Source organism: Rattus norvegicus, chromosome 15 (genome assembly GCF_021556685.1).
Source record: "Rattus norvegicus strain SHRSP/BbbUtx chromosome 15, alternate assembly SHRSP_T2T, whole genome shotgun sequence".
Lineage (NCBI taxonomy): Eukaryota > Metazoa > Chordata > Mammalia > Rodentia > Muridae > Rattus > Rattus norvegicus.
In genome coordinates this window covers 32,975,001-32,991,169 of record NC_141548.1, presented here as the reverse complement: position 1 = coordinate 32,991,169, position 16,169 = coordinate 32,975,001, and the positions used below count along the sequence as shown (strand labels likewise).

General features: G+C 46.0%; 1 pseudogene; it reads right to left on the bottom strand.

Annotated features, from left to right (window-relative positions):
* Positions 1 to 5,021: 5,021 nt before the first annotated feature.
* LOC134482065 (large ribosomal subunit protein eL21-like) lies at positions 5,022 to 5,414 on the bottom strand (annotated as a pseudogene).
* Between the last annotated feature and the right edge of the window lie 10,755 nt (positions 5,415 to 16,169).

Here is a 16,169-nt window from a genome sequence, read left to right as displayed (position 1 = left end):
GCCGCTAGCATGTAGCACACTTGGGACTACTAAACTGAACCGTTCATCGCTTGCCTCGGATAGCTACCATCCGTTTTCAGAATATCTCCCAAAACGAGAACAGATCCTGCATCAGGACACAACAGCTGCCATGGTGGGCTCTGAAAGAAAAAAGCCCATGGGTGAATTACTGTAGCATGGCCGTGCCACACAGCGCAGAAAACTACTTACCACAGAAAAATGAGCTCCTGCAATGCCAGCAGCTCCTAGTCAACACCGCCTGACCTCAGGACATGACTGGTTGTGTGAGCAGAGCCGCCTATTATGAGCTGACTATCAGAGCCACCAAGTCCCAAGGAGGCACCCTAGTAATCACCAAGAGGGTCTGGCTCTTCTGCCTCCACAACTTTTGGTTCCACTCAAGGCCACCAGGGCCGGACATACAGCCAGGGCCACTAAATCTAAAACTACAGCTTCCGGCTGCCATGTTGTTTCTCTGGATGAATGTGTGCACCACAGAAGAGTGACCATATGACCCTGATCATCACAGAGACAAAGCCACATTACAATGCAATCACGGCTCCAGGTACAGCAGGACTCCTTCTTGGTGATTCTGTGCCCAGTGATAACTGTATGTGAAACTGCCGGAAACCTATCCTGAAAAGGGCTTAGTGACCTCAGAGATAAAGGTCTTGGTTATCCCACAGATAACAATCCAAACCAACAGAAAGGCCTGTCAAAGCGAGGGACAGAAACAGGGCTAACCGGGGAAGATAATGACTTCAGGACCAACTGTAACCGGACAGTTTGCAGCGTGTCCCTATAAAGGTGTTTCCAGATGGTATTAACGTTTCAGTTGGTAGATTTTGAAGCACGTTATCTCTCATAATATGGGTGGGCTTAAAGCAAGGGGTGCGGTTCCAGCATGATGAGATCTCAAGGCAAAAACACGGAAGCCCTATCTACCGATCTGAGGAGACAGCTCTGTGATCTGTTCTGCAAGCCTGAGGACTTTGTGTCTTGCTCTTGAGCCCCAAAAGACCACCCAGGAGCGGACTCTGATGTAATCGCACGCACTAGGTTCTTTATTTATAGCTCGAGTTTGGGTCCATTTACTTCCAACCCTGACAAAGCAGGATGGTTTGGTGAAGAAGCCTCGAACTCTCCTTGGGACAAGGTTTTACAAGAAGTGGGAGCAAGCAAGGAGGTGCCCAGCGTAGTAAGCATGTAATTGAATGACTTTTGTAAGCAGACAGCTGGGTGCTCTCAAGCAAAACCATGAACACTCCTCACAAATGGTCTGAAAGTACATCTGAAACAATCAGACTGATCTTTAATTGACTGTTGTTAGGAAGTATCTAGGGAGTAACTCTGAGGTATGAGCCAAGGACAAGCCAACGAGTCCTTCCTGGTACTTGGGTGTAGTCTGGGTTCAGCTTCAGGACAAGTTCTTAGGCTTTTTTTTCTTCTTTTAAGATGGAGGACAGTCCCAAGATGGACTAGATTTGGTCTCTCATTTCCCTCTTTCTCTGGTAACCAGAAGGCCCAGTCATTGGACTTCCTGAAGCTCCTGGACTTTGTTATGGAGGAACTGGTGGTATATCTAATCTCATGAAAACAGCTAGTAACAGGGCTGTGTCTCTATGACTCAGTTAATGCAGGTCTGGATGTATTCGTGACCTGAAAGGATCGACCATCACATTTTAGAGTGGGTAGTGGTTGTCATTGTCCAGTCCTTGTGGTGTCCCTGGTGGGAGACAAGGGAGAATCCTGAGGCTGAGTTTCCTCCTGTTTGTCCAGGTCATCTTTAGCTGTAAACAGGTGTGTTGTGGGTCCATGATGTAATTGTCACACCTTCAAGGCAGTAGGTGTGGTCAAGATAATAGCATAGGGACCTTTTAAACAAGGCTCTAATGACCCCTGGCTAGAGGTGATCTGTTTCATAGAAAACACAAAAGTTCAGACCAAACATGTTTATGAGCCCATTGGACACCTTTGAGATCGTCCAGCAATTGGCGATCCTCAAACTCAGTGATGACCTCTGCCTCCATGTTAAGAACAGTGGGGGTCAGGGAGGTGTGGTATCCCGAACATGATTTCAAAAGGGGTGAGTCCCATCTGGTGACGGGAGTTTCGTACCCAGTGGAGAGTGAAGGGAAAAGAGTTATTTGGTCATTGACAGTCTCTTAGGTCAATTTAGTTCAGGCCTCTTTTAGGGTTTTGTTTCTCTTTTTCAGCTGTCCTAAGCTCTGGGGTGTACATGTACAATAAAGTTTTTAATCAGTCTGTAGCATACTGGCTAGTCCCTGACTTAGATGGTCCATTGTCTGACCCTATCATCTGCGAAAACTCATACCTTGGCATATGTCCTTTAAGAGTTTCTTTGTCACCATGGATGTAGGTTTTTATGTTTGGTGGGGAAAGACTCAGTCCAATCTGAAAAGGTATCTATAGACAACAGTAAATATTTATATCTAAATTTTTTGGTTTTATCTCTGTGACATCTGTCTCTCAGTAGGCTCTAGGCTTTGTGTCTCTGAACCTGTTACCAGGGTTCTTTTTATTAGTCACCAAGTTTGTTAGCTGGTAGGCTTTATAATTCTTGACAATCTCAGCTATCTTTGAGATGGCAGCTCTAATACTGATATTAGTATGTCCTATTTTCCGGGTACCCATGTGGGAAGAGCAGTGGGTCTTCTGAACTAGATGTAGTCTCATTTTTCTGGCACAAAGAGTTTGTAATCTGTTGTTCTCCACCGTCTATCATAACTTTGGGCCATGGGCAGATTCCTAGCCCAGGTTATGTCGTCTTTTGAATACTTAGTGTTGGATCCCTGGATCCAAGGAAGTCAGGAACAAGAAAGGTCGTTTCTAGGGCACCATGTCGGGTCTTTCTTTCTGCCATCAGAAGGCCTCTGTCTCTATAAATAGCCCCATGGGCATGATCAGTAGCAAAGGCACACTGGCTATCCATGTCTTTTGTCTTTTCTCAGCTCCAATGCCTTGGTTATAGCTGTCAGTTCAGCTTTCTGGGCTGACGTTCCAGGAGGGAGTGGCATGGCCTCGGTGTTTGAGACCACTCCTTCCCCAGCCTACCTCTGTCCCTCAGAATGAAGCTGTTGCCATTAGTGAACCACGTCACCTCTGTATCTATCAAGGGAGTGTCCTGAAGATCTGGTCTGGTCCCATGGATGTAGGCCAAAATGTCCAGGCAGTCATGTAGACGCCCATCAAGGTCTGGTTCAGGAAGCAGGGTAGCTGGGCTTAGGGCAGCTGGGGCCTGAAAGGTTATCTTAGGGGATTTAAGAGGAGAGGCTGGTAATGAGTCATTCTGGAATTGGTGGTGGTCAGGCCCAGTGACACTTTGTCAGCATCCTTAACCAGGCTGTGGTGATATGCAAACAGGAGTGGAGGCAGCCTCCAGCAACTGGGCCTCAGATCTTTCATCCACAAAGAGATGGAAGGGTCATTTCTTAGTCATTTCTGGCAACCCCAAAGCTGATATAGAAATTCCTTTCTGGCCTCAGAGGTTCACCTCTGATCTTCTCTTAATTTGTATCCCCCGGGTTTGGGGAGGTCACCTGTGGTTGGCAGAGTTGAACCTTCTTAACAGAACATATGAGGGTGTGTGTGTGTGTGTGTGTGTGTGTGTGTGTGTGTGTGTGTGTGTAGATATACATATATGATTTATTGGAGTGGCTTACGGACTGTGGTTCTGATAGTCCAACAATAGCAACATAAGGTCCAAGGATTCAGTACTTGGTTCAGTACACAGGGCTGAATGTCTCAGCTGGGTTTTTGCACACACAAGACTCTCAAAGAAGTGGGCTCTAATGCCACTGAAGGAATGGACTTGCCAGTGAGAGTGAGGGCAGACAGGCAGAGAGCAAAATCTTTCTTCTCCCGTGTTCTTTACATAGACTGCTACTTGAAGGTGTGGCCCAGATTAAAGGTGGGTCTTCACATTTCAAATGATTTTAGAAAAAAAAATCCCTCACAGGTGTGCCCAACCACACAGAGTTTAGTTAACTCCAGATGTAGTCAAGTTGAGAACCAGGCACAGCCCTCACACTGATGCTTCACTGCCACTTAAACAATCACACCCCAGTATTTCACCTCCTACTTCCATCCCATATGTCTTCTACTCCTGTCCTCCTACCAGTAAACCCCTGCCCTCTCATGGACCCTTTTCTAGTTTCCTGGTCTATACACACACTTGCTCCCACATTAATGCACACATATAAAACCCCAAAGGCAGAATCTGCATATGCAAGACCACATGAGCTTGCCCTGCCTGGATGACCTCACTTAACATATTGTTTTTCAATTCCATTTATTTTCCTGTAAGTTTCTTACTCTATTTTTTATTGTAGCCAAATAAATCCCATTGTACATATGCACCATTTCCATTATCCACTCAAAAGCTTTTTATTAAAAAGTGAAAAAACAACTGAAAGGAACTTGGTGTGGGGCATCAGTGGGGACCACTGCACAGGAGGAGGGTGGCTGGTGCCAGTGCTGTCCTGCTGCCAGGTTTGCCAACAACGCTCACCAGAGCATGTAGAGAGCGGCGCGGCGAAACAAAGATGGCGCCGACATCCAGCCTTGTCTGGATATAAACGACTTACTGCGCATGTGCAGGCTTGTCCCCTTGCTAGGGCTCCCTCTAGTGGTGAACAGCGGTACTGCACATGTGCGGTTTATGCACCAGGTGTTAGTTGACCGTTAATATGCTAATGAGGTGATTCATTCTCCGCCAATCCCTGGAGGACAAGTAGTGGGGTGATCCAAGCCCCACCAATCCCTGAGAGATAATTAGCATACTGTTGTCTATATAAGCCGAGCGATTTTGCTGCTCGGGGTCCCTGTTCAAGAGAGCTGTAACACTAAGAAGAGCTGTAACACAGTAAAGGCTTGCTCGCAGAAGAATCCTGTTGCTGCGCGTCGTTCTTCCTGGCAGGACATTGGGCGCTCGACAAGAGCAGACTTTTTTTTTTTTTTTTTTTTTTTGTAGTCCAGGTCTCTTATTTCCTTTTTGTCCGTTAGGCCATGAAACCATATGGAATGGGCTCCCGCAGCTCAGGCTCTTTTCCGTTAGTCCTCACAAAGTGCACTTCTCTGGGTGGCACAGGCTGGCGCTTCAGCGGAACCCAGGTGCCCTTCTCTTTGGCTTCCTTTTTCTTCTGATCGTTCTCCTGCACCTGCTTCAGGAAGCCATCTCTGCTCCTCAATTGCTTGATTTGCTCAATCCTCACACTGATCCTCTTGGCCAGAAGCTTGCCCTTAACTTGCGTGTTTACAATGATGCCCATGGCATGCTGGGTGACACTGCAGACTCTTCCAGGTTTGCCGTGGTAACACTTAGGGGTTGTTCCTTTTTGAACAGCGACCATTCCCTTGATGTCTACAATATCACCCTTCTTGTGGATTCCCATGCATGTGGACAAAGGAACAACTCCATGTCTCCTAGAGAGCATAGAGCGAGTGACTCTCCTCCTTTCCTTTGTGTTCGTCATTTTGGTGAGTTACTGGAAGATGGCTCCAGGGCAGACCTCTTGAGAAGACCTTCTTGTACGGTTTGTTCTCTCTCTGCCTCTGTCTGTGTGGGTGTGTCTGTGTGCTGTGTCTCTCTGTCTCTCTGTCTCTCTGTCTCTCTATCTCTCTGTCTCTGTGTGTCACCATCTCTGTCTCTCTGTCTCTCTATCTCTCTGTCTCTGTGTGTCACCATCTCTGTCTCTCTGTCTCTCTATCTCTCTGTCTCTGTGTGTCACTGCCTCTGTCTCTCTGTCTCTCTCTGCTCCTCTCTCCCTCCCTCCCTTCCACTTTTATTCAGGTACAGGAGTATTCTTAACCAGCACACAGCAGACAACCAATGTTGGAAAGAAAATGTTTCTGCAGTAGCTTCACCGCAATGGTTGAAAACTGGTGCGTGAAGAACCCAGTGTCCTCACTTTCTCCCATAGTCCCCAGGTGACCAAAGGTGACCACGGTCGCTCACGAGATTTACTTCTCACCAACATGCACTGTCCTTTCTTTCTTTCTTTCCTCTTTCCTTCTGTTCTCTGATGTGATTGCCATACGTCTAGCAATCACATCACTGATAAACCACTTGTATTCAGATCTTTGTCTCAGGGATTGTTTCTGAAGGGAACCAATCTAAAATAGACCCAGGAATTAAGTTCTTTAAAATTACTGTGGTTAAATGGTATGGTTATTGTAAAGACATCAACTAAAGCAATTAAAAAAACATCGGGATGGAGTCCAGAAATGGACCCATTTGTATATAAACACTTGGACATTCGGGGGAGTGGCAAAGACAATTTATCCCATAAATTAAATCTGACCCCTATTCATGGACACAAAAACCAATTCCTGGTCAGGAGCTGGTAAATAACAAAGCAGAATTTCCTGACTCCACACTAAGAATCACTTCTTAGGAAGTAGTAGTTCAAGGAGATTTCCTCTACACACACAAACAACACAAATCCAGCTCTCATCCTCACAGGGTCGGGACTAATTCCTGCTGAGAAATCCTGTCTATACATTATGTATGCATCTGGCCACTAGAGGGCAGCAGACCTACCTGCTGATCATCCATTGTGACAATGTTTCCAAGACAGCGACAAATGAGGGCTATCGTTGAAAGACCAAAAAGGGAAGGTCTTTGAACTTTGGATAAAGAAGAAAAAGTACGGGGTTGGGGATTTAACTCAGTGGTAGAGCGCTTGCCTAGGAAGCGCAAGGCCCTGGGTTCGGTCCCCAGCTCCGAAAAAAAGAACCAAAAAAAAAAAAAAAAAGAAGAAGAAAAAGTACGAACATCTGCATGCACACATGTAAGCACACAGAAGGAAAAACAGTAAGGTAGCTTTTCGCACTGGACCCCATGACACAGGTCTGTTATTCCAGTTTCTCAGGAGGCTGTGGCAGAAGGATCATAAAAATGCCACCCTGAGGATATGGCTGCTGGAAACCAGTGGCCCACTACAAGTTCATCCCTGGAGGTTTTGCCTGAAGTCAAAGGATGTCGAGTCAGACACAGATGATGGGCAGTGAATGAGAAGAAGATAATCCAGGATAATCTGCTCTGAGTCTGCACTATTCCAAATCTCTTCTAAAGCTCTAGTCAGCCATTCGTCTCTGTGGAATCTTAGCTCAGGTATGGCTTTTCCCCCGGAATTTAGTCCACAAATGTGAACAAAGAGCTCACATACACATACAAGCTTTGTAAATTATGCATTTCGATGAATAAGGAAAGGTCAGATGGCCAGGCGTGGACACGCATGGTAGCACACACCTTTAATCCCAGCACTCAGGAAGCTGAAATTAACAAAATAATACAGCTAAATTACTAATAAGCATGCCAACTACTGAACTGCATAGTTACCAGGAAAACACAAATTAACCCCAAAGCAATCGCATAACACACTCACAGGATGGCTACAATTAGAAAGACCATAATTCCAGGGAGAGAAACTAGAACTCTCATCCACTGTTGTAATAATCTGCAGCCCCAGTAAGCCCGTATAGACAGACATACAATCCAGGTGGTTTACCATGAGCCTTATGCCTAGATTGGGCAGATCTAGGGCTGTACTAACTTATCCCACAGCTATGAGACCCTTTACTACTTGTGGTTTCTCCTGGTCACGTGGTGCTGCTCTGTCATGGCTTCCTCCTCTTCTGTCCTCTCTCTCTTCCCTTCTTGTCTTCTCCCTCACTCCCCCAAACCCCCTCCACTGCCCAATCACAGGCTCTAGCCTTTACTGACCACTTAGGCTAGGGAGAAGGTTCACATGAGATCGCCTGAGTACTTGATTGACTGCTTGTCCGTTGGGGGCAGCCCCTCTCAAGGAAACAGAATTAACTTCAGAATACGGCATCAGGGCAGTCCACACCATTTCCCCCTTTTTGTCCAATTAAAAAGGCTCTTTCTCTCAGATAAACATTGAGCACAACTGTAGCAATTGTGTACATTGTAAGGTATGAAATACACCTAACACCTAGTCCACTGTGTTTGTCAGTTTAGATGAAGCACTCCCTCATCTACCTTAACTTAAAGAGTTTACAGTTCCGTGCCTGGACTATATTGACTTTAACTTGTGTGACCACCTGAAATCCACCCTTTCACATCTGGAACATCTTCTTTAACGTTAAACAACTTAAGTGCAATTATGAGACTCTAACTAGTCTTCAGCCCTCTCAGAGATCTGAGAAGAAATTAGATATCACCTGAGTATGTAGGAAGCACAAGTACCTAGCTTCCAAAATTATCCCATTTGTGGAGACGGCTGGCTGCCTGGACTCCTTATAAAGATGTGCCGTGCTCATACACCAATTCCACACATGGGAACAGACCCAGACATCTGCACTGTGTGCATGGTAAAGCATGAATAAGAGCAATGCCGTGTTCTGTGGAACAACTCAGGGTCCATCAACAACGCAATGAAAACTGCGTGACAAGATCAAACAGTAGGATACCAGCAGCAACAAAGCCACCAAACAGGTGAATCTCACAATCAAAACGTCAAGTCTGGGAAAGGGCAGATGTTTCTGCTTCCATTTTGGTTGTTTGGTTGGTTGGTTGGTTGGTTGTTTTTTGAGACCATGTTTCTCTGTGTAGCCCTGCCTGTCCTGGAACTTGCTTTGTAGACCAGGCTGACCTCGCACTCAGAGATTCACCTGTCTCTGCCTCCCAAACAAGGTATTACAGATGTGTGTCGCCACACCCTGCTTGCATGGCTTTTTTTTTTTTAGTTTATTCTTTTCTTATACAATACATCCCAAACACAGCCTCCCCTCCCGCCACTCCTCTTAGCCCCCTATCATACCTCCCCTCACTTGAAAAACAGCATAAAACAACACAATAATACCAGGCATATATCTCACATTAAAGCTGGACAAGGCAATCCAGTCGGAGAAAAGGGTCCCAGGAGCAGGCGAGAGTCAAACGCCCCAAGCTAAACAACGCATCACAGCAGCAGAAGGCCTAGCTCAGGCCCAGGCAGGCTCTGTGATTTGTGCTTCGGTCTCTGAGCCCCGTTCAGTTTATTCTGCAGGCCATGTTCTGGTGTCCTCTATCCTCCTGGCTCCTACAGTCCTTCAACCCCATCTTCCATAGGGTTCCCCAGGCTCCCCCTAATGTTTGGCTGTGGGTCTCTGCATCTGTTCCTATCAGCTGCTGGATGAAGCCTGTCCGTCTGGTGATAATTTGGCCAAGCACCGCTCTATAAGTATAGCACATTATCATTAGGAATTATTTCATCTGCTTTTTGTTTCATTTTGTTTTGATTTTGTTGTTTTTGTTGTTGTTTGGTTTGATTTGGGTTTTTGGGGGGTTTTTTGTTGGGGTTTTGTTTTGTTTTGTTGTTTGGTCGTTTCAGGGTTTTGTGGGCTTTTTGTTTTGTTTGTTTTGGTCAGTATTGTTTGGTTCTATCCTAGCTCTCTGAGCCATCCAGCTTGGTTCCTGGCCATCCAGGATATGTTGGGCATGGGCTCCCTCTTGTGGCCTGAACATTGCTTGGCCACTCTCAGCAGCACTGAGCCACCATTGCCCCAGCACTTCTCCCAAGTAGGACAGCTCTGAGGGAAGGTTTGGGGGCTGGGGTTGGTATCCCACTGGGAGGCTTGCCTGCTTAACAAAGATGGCCCTGTACAGGCTCCATGTCCTCCATTGCTGGGAGTCCTCTCTAGGTCCACCCTCCTAGGCTCCAGGAAGTTTCCACTGCACTAGGTTTACACATGGTCCCTTAAATGCACCCATTCCAGTCTCCTCTCCCTCAATCCCTCCCCCACCATCTGATCCCTCCTGTTCCCATCCCTCCTGCCCCTTTCCCTGGAAGATCCATGCGTCCTCCCTAGAGCCCTCCCTATTACTTAGCCTCTCTGGGTCTGGGAATTGTACATGAGTATCTTTACTGTACAGCTAACGTCCACTTAAAGGTGAGTACATCCCATGCCTGCCTTGCCGTGTCTGGGTTACCTTGCTCACAGTGATTTTTTTCTAGTTCCATCCATTTGCACTCAAATATCACGACGTCATCTTTTCCTAACAACTAGGGAATACTCCATGGTGCGAATGCACCACGTTTTCTTTGCCCACTCATCCACGGAGGGCCCTCTAGGTTGGTTTCAGTTTCTGGCTCCTACGAGTAAAGCCACTATGAACATAGTTAAGCAACTAACTGTCCTTGTGTAGGCTGGAGCATTTTGGGGTACATGAGTGGTTTAGTGGGGTCTTATGCTAGATCAGTTTGAAAGGGACAGATTTTGAAGATGAATTGCATCCGTTTACTTATGTAAACCTCCGGAAGCAGACAAACCAACCATCTTAAACATTTGAGATGACCATTTTGTTTGATGAGAAGTAGAACCAGGAAAAGACACAGTGGGTGGGAGGAGGCCCTGGAAGCAAACCACGTCCAAGGAGCAAGCCCGAGCTCTGGCTGACACATAGTTATACTTGAGAATCATGTCTACTCGGAGGAAGGGCCTCCAGACTGGGCCCCCAGAGGGGAGCATTAGAAAGGATACAATACACTTGAGCCAGAATCATGACTAGCCTTAAAGGGAAGGAGTGGCTTCCCTTAAAAGTCTGAAGAGTAGCTTCAGTAAGAATGAGAATAAGAGAGCTAGAGAGGGAGAGAGACAGCATGAGAGAGATTCAGGGGAAGGGGGACATCAGAGAAGTACTCTTAGAGGAACCCCCAAAGAAGAAACACCTGACCTTCGTGTCCTCACAGGGGTGATGAGACTTTTTACATGACAAGGCTTACTCCAACACAGCTTATGTGACATACGCCATGGAAGAATCCAGCACTGTCACAGAACAGCTTCCTAAAGGTTCTTCCCAGGACCTGTGGAGAGTGTGGCCTGACCTCCTCAGGCTGTGGGATCTGGCCATGGGCTAGTGCTGAAGTAATAGCTCATTGGTTAAGAGCACTGGTTGCTCTTCTTCTGGAGGACTGGGGTTCGACTCCCAGCACCCACATGGAAGACGCAACTGTCTGTTACTCCAGGCGATCAGACTCCTTCTCACATATAAGCAAAATATCAATAACCTATGCATATAGAATAGAAATAAAGTTAAGAAGAAAAGTGGCCATTGTCTTTAAAGGTTTCAACTATCTCCACATAAGCCTTTTCAGTTTCCTCATGGTGAGACAGTCGGGACTGTTCAAGGCCAGCCTGGTCTACAGATGAAGTTCATGGACAGCCAGCGCTACATGGAGAAACCCCGTCTCAGGAAAAAAAAAAAATTAAAGGCCCATGGTATTTTGGCATGGGTCAAGAATTCATACAAGTCTCTGCACCATGAATTCTGGCCATACTTGTAAGCCCCTGCACCCCAGTCCAGGGAGACTGGGGAGCTGAGGCTGATTCTGTATACACAGGAGGCACCTAGCAGCATCTCCATCCATGAATCTGGCTTCTGCTATTGACTAGCAGTCCTGTCAGGCTGTCAGCTAAACTCTCAGTCACGCCGTCTCTGAGCAAGCTCTCCCTGTGGGGGAGTTAGGGCACCGCCTAGGTTAGTGGTTCTCACAATAAGGTAGAAGTGTGTGGCATTTCTATGTCCTAGGCTTGGAAGTCACCACTCTGGAGCATCCATCTAAGCTCAAGGGAAGAAACAGGTACTTCATCTTCTGGTTAGAGATAAGAGGATCCCAGAGCAGCGTGTGAAGCTGAACTATTGTTGCCGTCACCATTAGAAACCACATCTGCCTCAAAAGGGTCTTGTCAAGTGCATCCTCGTGTTCTGTTCTCTAGGTTCTACCGGTTTCAGAATTCTGCATCATATTTCCAGCACCTAGGAATTTTGTCTGGTAATGGTGATGAAAATGCCTGACATTTACTAAATCTGAACTGTCCCAAGACTTTTTCAAGACTTTTTTATTTTATGTATATGAGTGTTTTATCTGCATATATATCTGTATACCGTTTGCATACCTTGTACCCTTGGAGTTGCAAAGAGGGCATTGGATCCCCTGGAACTGGAGTCACAGATGTTTGTGAGCCACCACGTGGGTGCTGGGAACTGAACCTGGGCCCTTTGCAAGAGCAGTAGGCTCTCTTGACCCATGACTCATCTCTCCAGCCCTCTCAGGTTTTTTTCAATATAGCTTATGGGTCTCGATAACAATCATATGAAGCAAACACCATTGCTATCTTTGCTTCACGGACAAGGAAACTAAGAGATATTGTGAAATTCATAAAACCCTAACAAGGTAGACCTAGAATTTCAATCTAGGGGCTTTCCTTTCAGGGGCTACACTCTTAACTGCCATTCTCATTTATTCAGTGAATGCTAGTTAGCCATCTGTAAAATGAAGGCACCATTCGAATTTCAGGGATAGAGCAATGAGCAAAGCAACTAAGCCCCCTGCTTTTGTGAGGAGCAAATGTATATAATTCATTGTGTAAGTGGCACCAAATATAAAGCAGGATATGGGTGACAAGAAGTTTCATAGGTGAGGAAGAAAACTATGCTGCTCAAAGAACATCTCCTAAGACGCTGGCTACGTGGTAGAAGCCACGTCTGTGACATCCACGTAGCTATTTGGAAGAGTGGTGTTTCAAGCAGGGTACCAGTGAGTGAGATCAGGCCTAATACAGGATAGGCAGGCCGGGCAGGAGGGAGAGTGACAAGAACAGGTTGTAGAGATAGGTGAGCAGAAGAACATCATGGACTCTGAAGGTTTGCGAGGTCTTCTGGCTTTTACTCTAACCCCAAAATCTATTGGAAGACTCTGAGCATGAATTTTGGTGACATATGCTTAATTTCTCATAAGAAATTAAAGGACTAGAGGGAACAAGGATTGGGGAAAGAAAGCAAGGAGCCCCTAATGACAATCTAGGCAAAGGAAGGCATTAGCTCAGACACGCGGTAACTGTGGCAGGAACTGAAAACTGAGGGTTTATTACTCTTGTATGGATTCACACAAGAGGTGACGGTATCTCCCCTCAGATCTGCTGACGGCGAGGGTAGAAAGAGGGGTGAGAGTGGACTCCTGACATTTGCCACAGACTGCAAATTTCTAAGTCTGGAAGAACTATAAGAGGGGTATGTTCCCACATTACAGTTGACATGCTGTCTTCAGTCATCCTCATAAGGATAAGGAGACAGTCAGTGCCCAGCAAGGGGGACTAATGTGTGACTAGGACAATATAAAGGTCCTAGAACACAAGGAAAGAAATATACTTGCCAATATAAGATATGCTTATAGCAACAAATGCTGCTCAGGAAGAGTGTGTGGAAGCCACAGATCAGTAAGTTTAGCATTATGATGGTCACCAGTGGGAGCTGTGTCAACCACTTCCATAGATTGAACCCAACTTTCCATCAGAAACTTATGTCCCTTTAGAAGTTCTTCAGTCTCAACAGTGAAAACTTTTCTATGTCCCAGCATTTCATCCAAGGAATATTCAGTGTCATCCTTGGTATCTGCATGGATGTGGAGTCCAGGTCAATAGAGTATGCAGGTGACAGCCACCTCCTTCATGATCCACACAAGGTACCCTGAACCTCTACGGCCACCATCCTGCCACTAAGTGAGTGCACTCTCAGCTTTGAGCCTGCCCACATCCAAACAGGACACTCACAGGACATCTAATCATAGGGACTCTGAGGTTCAGAGTCACCTGTGTGTTCTCAAGCCTCCTTCTCCTTCTCCCCATCAGTTTTCTTCTTTCCTACCATCTTCTTTCAAGTCTTTGATGAGATACCCAAGTCATGCTATAACTGTCTCTCTAAGCTCAACAAAGCACTGTGTTCTTTCTGGTCTGGCCTCCTGTAGATACATCTGGCCTAGTTTTACCTAAAAGGAGGTGGAGTAACTTACAACTTCCTTATTAGAAAGCCACTCAGCTTGCCAACTGATGGGAGGTCTAAGAAAATGTGAGCTGAGTGGATAAAAATGAAGAAGGTAGAGCTGGAGAGATGGCTCAGCAGTCTTAACTGCTCTTCCAGAGGTCCTGAGTTCAATTTCCAGCAACCACATGGTGACTCACAACCATATAATGGGATCTGAAGCCCTCTTCTGGTGTGTCTGAAAACAGCTACAATGTATTTACATATAATGAATAAATAAATCTTTTTAAAAAATGAAGAAGGCAAAGAAAAGTCAGCTTTGGTTAGTACTGCCTGAATGCCATGGAGCCATAACACATACACACATGTGCATATGCTCACACACACGCGCGCACACACACACACACACACACACACACACTAGCTCATTTTTAACCTTCCTTATGGCTCAGAGACTGGACTCTTCTGAGCCTCCCTCGGCTAGCATGCCCTTCTCTTTACTCCTTGCTCAACACCTCTGAATCTGCCCTCAACTTAGTTGTCCAGGACTTTGTCCTTGCTCAACACTTCTAAATCTGCCCTAGCTTAGTTATGCTTCTACTCCCCTGCCTAGTACCTCAGGCCCAATCAGGGAAGTGGAAATATGGCCACTCTACCAGAGATCTCACATGGCTGGTGGCTCTTTCTTCCACCAAAGCATGGTGAATCTCTTTCCTCTCTTTGCATCTCCTAGTCTACCTGCAGGAACCTGGAAGCTCCGCCTCTCCTGTTCAGCCTTTGGCCACTGGTATGGGTACCAATCAGTCAAGAACCAATTGGGCGGGGTTGGGGATTTGGCTCAGTGGTAGAGCGTTTGCCTAGCAAGCGCAAGGCCCTGGGTTCGATCCCCAGCTCCGAAAAAAAGAATAGAAAAAAAAAAAAAAAAAAAAAAGAACCAATTGGGCAACAGGACCTTCAGCCTTCACACACAGATTCCTGATCAGAACATCAGAACCACACCCTACAAGGGGAGGCTTTGGCAAGGATTGCAGCAAACCTGTATTCCACTCTGCCCTGGTCCAAGTTGAAAGGAGCTGTCAGGATCTTCCCTAACTCCTTGCTTCCTACGATGCATATACCAACCACCCAAGGGGGCTGCGCTCAGTTCCCTTTGCTATCTTAGAGTGTTGCTGAATGGAAGACTACCGCATTTCAGTGAGTGAAGTCTCTCTGATTGCTGCAGACTCAGAAGGAACCTCTGTCTTCCCAGGAGGCAAAGACATTACACACTTGTCCTACATCCAAATATGCAGATAGAAATTTCTTACTTCTGATGCATATTTGAATATTTAAATACTAAAGTGCCAAATGCCAAGACTGCAAATAGTTTAGCTCTAATAGTTCAGTTGTTAAAGGAGAAACTGCAGAAGAAGCAAAAGACTGCCACTCCATCCCAAGCCCAGAAAATGAAAGCTCAGAAGAACAGCAGGCTACTCCTAACAGCCTCCCTGACAGGGGATTGATGTCTAGGATCCCAGCTCTGTCCCTAATCACACCAGGCATAAAGCTTTGGAAAGACTGCCCATCCCCCTCCATGAGGATATTTGTGGTCCTCTATCCTCATGAACCTGTGGTCTAAAAGGCTCTGTGTGACCTCTCACACCAGCACTGTCAGAAAGAAAAATGGAGCTATGAGAAGAAAACTGTTATCAATAAAATGGTCAGTGGTCTCAACCTCCTCAATGCTATGACCCTTTAATGCAGTTCCTCATGTTATGATGATCCCAACCATGAAATTATTTTCATTGCTACTTCGTAACTGTAACTTTGCTACTGCTATGAATCATAATGCAAATATCTGATATGCAGAATATTTGATATAAAACCCTGTGAAAAGGTTGGTCAACTCCCCCCTCCCCCCAAAGGAGTCGGGACCCACAGGTTGAGAACCACTGAACTAGGGTATTTGGGCTAAAGAAATGGCTCTACATTTAGGAGCACTGACTGCTCTTTCAAAGCACATGGGTTCAATTCCCAAGATCCTTTCACACAACTACCTATAATTCCAGTTCCAAGGGCAGCTGACGACCACTTCTGGCCTTTCAGGTGCTACATGCACACGGTACACAGAAGTACATTCAGAAAAACACTCACACACATAAAAATTAAAGAGTAAGAATAAAAATCTCAACAACAACAATAACAACAAAATCTCAAAAACAAAAACAGGTGGTGGTGGGACAAACCTGCAATTCCAGCACCCAGGAGGCAGAGGCAGGCGGATCTCTGTGAGTTTGAAACCAGCCTGGTCTACAGAGGGACTTCCAGGACAGCCAAGACTACACAGAGAAACCCTGTCTAGAAAGGAAAAAATAAATAAATAAATAAAAATAACTGGAGCAGC